The 6,389-nt window shown below is 41.4% G+C and overlaps 1 pseudogene; it reads left to right on the top strand.

Moving 5' to 3' along the window:
• Positions 1-1,345: 1,345 nt before the first annotated feature.
• Positions 1,346-1,464, top strand: LOC118604182 (annotated as a pseudogene).
• The last annotated feature ends 4,925 nt before the right edge of the window (positions 1,465-6,389 follow it).

Here is a 6,389-nt window from a genome sequence, read left to right as displayed (position 1 = left end):
AGAGGGCTAGATAAAAATAACCATAATTATAACATGAGGTGGCATGTGCTAAGTAAATTCAAATGAACATTATCTTGTAATTGAAACGAAGAGCAAATCTCAAAATGACTCTGTTAATGTTGAAAAGACACTTGATGCGGTCCAGCGGTTCTCAGCCCTGGCTCCAATTAGAATTAGCAGAGGAGCTTTTTAAAAACATGGATATCTGGGCCCCATCCCAGACCTACTGACCTGCAGGAGGGCCTGGGCCTGACCATGTTTTAACATACCCCCCAAGTGACTCTAATATGCAGCCAACTACCAACAAAGTCCCCCCCCCCCACCCCGGCTTACCCATGGAAACTAATGCATGGAGATTTTAAATGACTTAAGAAAAGCCAGATCATTTAGGTCTGGAATTAAAAAACAAAGCTCTTGATTTCCTAGTCAAATCTTTCCATTGCACTGTATCTGAGTGAGTGAGTGAGTGTGTGTGTGTGTGTGTGTGTGTGTGTGTAACAACAAATAGAGCAAATAGCATTGTCACAGTTAAGGAACTGATTCGTGCTGTTTGGCAACAGATTAAATTACCATTCTCCTTACATATATTTCTGAGAAATATTTCATTTGGAAAAAAAGTGTTTAAAGTTATTTTTCTTAGAGCCCTTTTACTAAATTTTAGGGACAGTAGTTTTATTGACAATTACTTTCTTTCGGCTTTTTTTTTTCCAAGTGTTTCCCAAATTACGTGAGGAAGATATAATTCCATTTTAATTTTTCTGCCTTAATGAAAAGGTCTTGAATACCAAACTGTGGATCTGTCCTTAATTCCATTACTAGTAGAAAGCCATGGGAAGGTTTTGAGCTGGAAAGTGCCACCCAGAGCTATACCTTAACCTGGAATGTCTGTGGAACCAACCAGGGTGGAATTAGAAACAGAGAAACCAACTAAGAGACGAGGACCCAAAACCAAAGTAGCCGCGGGAATGGCGAGGAGAGGGCGGAAGTTTGCCAGTGTCTGGATCTGGGGCAGAGGAAAGACTCGGAAGTCAGAGAACTCTGAATGATAGTGTTGTGATTAACAACCGGAAACTCGGAAGAAGACCTAGATCAGAGGTGTCGACTGCTGGCTCAGGTGCGTGGCTATCCCGGGCTCAGGAGGAAGGAAGTGTGCAGCCGGAAGTGTGCAGCCAGCAGGGGACAAGCTGGGCTGAAATCCCATCATCTGGGTCTGGAGATAGACTTCAGGGAGTTCTCTATTTAGAAGTCACCGGTGAAGCCACAGGAGTGGGAAAGAAAAAGAAAACTGTCCAAGGAGGAGAAAAAGGTTGGTTGAAAAGACAGGAGATGAAAAAGGTATTCTCTTGTCTCCGGCCACGCCACCCTGCACAAGCCCAGTCCCTTCGGATCTCGGAAGCTAAGCAGGTTTGGGCCTGGTTAGTGCTTGGATGAGAGACCACCTGGGAAGACCAGGTGCTGTAGGCACCTGTAGAAAAAGGTATTCTTGAAGCCCAGGGACTTGTGAGCCTCAAAGCATGGTAATAAACCATGTCAGATTCTAAAGCCTCAGGAATTAGAACAGAGAAAAGGTCACTGGATCTGACAAACAAGAGGCTTAGTGACCTTCCAGAGAACAGTTCTCAGTAGGATGGCGGGGGGGAGAGCCATATGTCAAAAACTGAAGGCGTTAGCGGACGGTGATGACAGACTACCAGTTCAAGACGTCTGGCCAGAACCGGAAGGCAGGAGACACAAAAATAGACACGAGCAGTAAAAGAATGAGAAAACGCGTTTTTTATGGGTTTTGTTTGTTTGTTTGTTTATGAATGGACATATCTGAGCACTTTTGTAAACAGAGAAGGTGGCGAGGGGGAAAAAATTGAAATCTGGAAGGGAGGTAATGCAGGACACAGTGTTTCATCTTGGCAAGCATGGGGGGCCCTTTCTCCCTCAGAAATAAGGGCAAAGGGAGATGCGGGAAATGGAGCCGCGGATTCTGATGTGGCAGGTGATGGAACAGACTTCACATCCTTTCCCCTCCTGAGAGGATCAAGCACAGATTCTTGCTGAGGGCTGGGATGGGAGCTGGAGGTGAGCGGAGGAACTTTGGGACAAGGGTTGTGGAGACGTAAACCAAAAAGAATGAAGAAAGAACAAGAAATCACTTTCTCTGACGAAGCGTGGTGGCCCGAGGTCAGGCCTAGAACAGGGAGGCCAGACCACAGAGGTGACTTAGAGGTGGACATTTACAAATAAGGAAAGTTTAAGACTCTTCGCAGAAGAAAATGACAACGGGTCCAGCTTGCTTAGGGTCTGTTGAGGGGTGCGTATTTTTATGAAGTTTTATAAAATTGGTAAGTTTCCCTCAAAGGAAATGCTAGAAAGTTCAATTATTACAAGAACAAATTCTCAGCCACATTGCAGAAAATGTCAGTTGTATAAATGGCAAAACATCTTCTACTTATTGTATGTGGTCAACATAATTCCTTGGTGGAAAAATTCCCTTACAGTAGAAAATGCAATGCAATAACGCTGCCTGGTCCATTCTCGTATGATAAATGACACTGTTGTATGGACTACAGACTCATCGTGTGACCCTTCTGGACACTAACCACCAGGGACAAAAGCTCTCATGAAACAGCAGACTACAGCACCTCTGGCCTATCCCAGCCCTGCTCTGTGCTAGGACTAGTCTCGTCTCCATGGGTAGGAATTTATGCTCGCAGCACCAAAATCACCCTACATCTAGATTATGAAATTTTCATGAACCTTCAACTAGGTATCCTGCAAGCGAGACTGAGTTATGAGAAAACTACTGAAGTTTCATCGGGTCTTATAAGGGCGTTTGGAAACATCGAATATCTGCAGCGACTTCACTTGTGTCATTCTCTGGACCTAGAAAAGTTTCGTAAGAGGCACCAACGTGCGATGAAAAGAACACGGACTTTGGAGTCAAACACACCTGAGTTTACGTGCTGCTCCGCGACGCAGCTGCCCTCTGAGTCCCAGTCTCCTCATCTGAGGAACAGAGGATATTTCCCTAGCAGCTGACCGAAGAGTCAATGAGATAAGAGGCAAAAGGTCTGTCAATAATTTTAAGTATTGGATAAGCGTCAGTTTCTTGTTTTGTCTTTCATGTGATTCGGACATTAACGAATTACTCCATGTCAGGCACTGTGCTGTCTCTGCATCAAGGGGCTAACGGTCTAGTGGGGGGTGGTTCTTAACTTGGGGTCCCTCTACCCTCTTTAGGGTCTGGGAACTCAGATAGGAAGAAACTACATCTTTATTTCCACTAACGTTTAACTGAAATGTGGCATTTACATTCATTATCAATGTAGTAAAAGAAAAAAAAAAATCCCATTAACAGAACTGTTGCTTTGGCACCAATAGAAATCAGATTTCTTAGAACATCTGGTTGTAGATATCTCAAAATACAGTTTATGCTCGTGACTGCAAAATCATAGTGGCCATTAGACTTGCCACTAACTTGTTATGTAATGTGTTATTTTTAAAGTACTTAAATTAATATAGGTTTTTTTTTTTTAACATTTTGGCAACCACATTTTGACTTATTGATTTTCCTGTAACCTTATTTTATGTATTTAAAAAATATTCCAAAGTAGCCATGATACAAAAAAAAGAAAGAAAGAAAAAAAAAGGCTAAGAAACCCTAATGTAAATAGTGAAAAGTTTAATCTTATTCGTTTCTCAGGACAGGAAAACTCCATAAACTAATCAGATCACTAATGTTCTATCTAATACAGGACCGAGCGAGCAAGCAATGCAATTCCCTCGGAAAGTAGAAACGGGAAGTAGAATCTGTATTTTGCTGGTAAATATGATTAGCTGAGCAAGGAGAAAGAGAAAGAGGCAGGAAATAATGGGAAAGATGAATGACTCAGTGAGGGATAGGACGTGTGTCGACCAGGAACGCCTTAAGAGGTAAAAAATCGGGACTGGTGTCTAGTCAACCTCAAATACGCTTTAAGTCTAACCCCAGGTGAACAGCCTCCAAGGGGATATTTTCACGGTTTATGGTTTTCATAAGGAAACCTCTTCCCCTTTCTGCGCTGACAAGGCGACGCCTCCGCCACCACCCTCAACACACAGATACACACGTGTGCACACATGCACACAAACTCTCACATGCAGAAAAAAAAAATACTGATCTAGAATCTATTATTATCACATGTCTTATTATACAATGCTCACGCAATCAAACATATTCTGCCATTTTGCCAAATGCTAACATGGTAAATTACCTAAATGGCTAGGAATGCCGCACAATAGTTTTCATCTCTCTCCTTCTAATCCTTTTGGAGACCACCTGGTCTAAAAATATTTTTAAATATTTTAACGTGTCCGTGATGTCATTCAACTATTTCTTAAACGAATGAGTGTTTCATGCAAATGATGTCATTTTCTTTAAAACCGTTGTTCTCTGGACCACAGAGAACAATCTGAGTGGTAGCTTCGTAGCCGGATGAAATCATGACGGCCAAGATATCGTGTTGCCTTCCATGTGGAAGATTTAACTATAAATTTAAACACACAAGTTAAATGTTAAAAAAGAGGCCGATCTCACAGAAACGTAGTTTTATGACTAACACAAAATTATTCATTTGTTCCTCATAAGGAGTGAAGTGTGAGTTTCAACTAACTAACTCACTGGCTGCTAGCAGTAGTCATACAGTACTTAAAGCTTTGACAGTTTTAACAATGACTGGAAAGTACTATCCTGTATTTTGGATTCTTTAACTGTTCGATTCACTGATGTACCCAGAGCACTTACAATGGTCCTTGGCACTTAGAAAGCTCAAGAAATATTTGTTGAAAGAATTAAGTTTACTTTCTTGATTTTATACTTCAAGATATTTTCAACCATCATTATTCTAGTTCAATAACCTAATGTGTTTACATTTCGCTCAAGAACTTAGAGGAGTCTGACATTTCTTTTGGATACTCTTTCAGTTAATAATTTATCTCTCATGCAGAATTTTAAATGTCAAGTCTTATAAATGAGTGCGCATGAAAATTATATCTAATACTTATATTAACTTCTGCACTTAATAATCTTTAAAAAAAGAAAACAAGATGTTTGTTATGAGATTCGTCCAAAGCTTGGCGGGTTTCGAAAGATCCATGGGTGTCTTGAAATTGTACATAAAACTCCTCTGGGTGGCTTATACTTTTCTGGAGAGAGGGTCTGTAGCTTTCATCAATTCTCTAAAGGCATTTATGACCCCAAAAAGGTTAAAAACCACGAGTATAGGCTATATTTGTATTTTTTAGGCAATAATAATAATTCATATTTTTAAGATACTTGAATTGTCTTATTGTAGGCTTATCAGTTTTGTCAGGTAGGTGCTATCTATAATAACTGAAGGGAAAGAGAAGGTACGGGGCCTTCTTTTAGGAATTAGAACACTAGCCCCGGAAGCAGAGTCCCAAACCAGTGACCCTTCTCCCAAGCTTTTCCATTTACCTTGCTGGGACCCAGAAGTCATAACTTACAGATGTTTTTATAAAAGATGTATGGGTTAAAACTAAACATCAGTACCTTCTCTAATTTTAAGATTAGTTTTTTTTTTTTTTTTTTTTTCCAAGAAGTAGTGCTTGCAAATGGAATTTACCGGCCTCACACCAGCTGTGAGGAAAATGAGAAACAGCATAAACACCCACCTGGAAGCCCAGTTCAGTGATGAACCTGAAACAAGAATGTGCTCCAAACGAGTGACTTTCTCACCCATCCTTTCAGGACAAGTGGTGAGGATCAGCTTTATTATACTTTGTCCTAGGAGCCCTGCCTAAGTACTCTTGAAATGTTAGGGTCTTGTGAGAATGTAAACGATTTCCGACTCCGGTTCTAAAAAACAAACAGCAGGGAAACTTGAATTGTCCAGGGCCTCTTTTTGAATGGATCTTTTTTCCTTGTTTTGAATTCTATTCATGATGACAACATTTTCTAAAAGCAAGTTACAGGCACCATAATGGCATTTCTACATTCTTAGACATGTCATTAGAGGACTTGCCTGTCGGTGTTTCAGACAGAAATAAACAGCACATTCCAAAGGGAAAATTTAAATTCTTTATAAAGGTTTGGGCACAGTTGAAGAAAACTAACAAGGATGTTTAAAACAGCCCTGAGCTGGAAATATTAGGGAGTTATTACCAAATGGGGGGTGGGGGTAGTTGTAGGCAGGTCCCCTTGGCAGGAGGGGTGGCCTTCCCATAGAAACACAGTCATCGTGAGGCCCAGTAAGGAACATGCCAGAGTAAACATCCTGACTCCTCCTCCCCGCAGCCTGTGCCAGGGCCTCCCATTGGCCAAACCAAACTGGTGACTAGAAGGCTAGGGGGCCACTGACTGCCATCCCTGCAGGTCGGTCTGTCCCAAGGGCACAGAG

Source organism: Rousettus aegyptiacus, unplaced genomic scaffold, assembly GCF_014176215.1.
Source record: "Rousettus aegyptiacus isolate mRouAeg1 unplaced genomic scaffold, mRouAeg1.p scaffold_m13_p_6, whole genome shotgun sequence".
In the NCBI taxonomy this organism is placed as follows: domain Eukaryota; kingdom Metazoa; phylum Chordata; class Mammalia; order Chiroptera; family Pteropodidae; genus Rousettus; species Rousettus aegyptiacus.
This window is presented reverse-complemented; position numbering and strand designations above follow the sequence as displayed.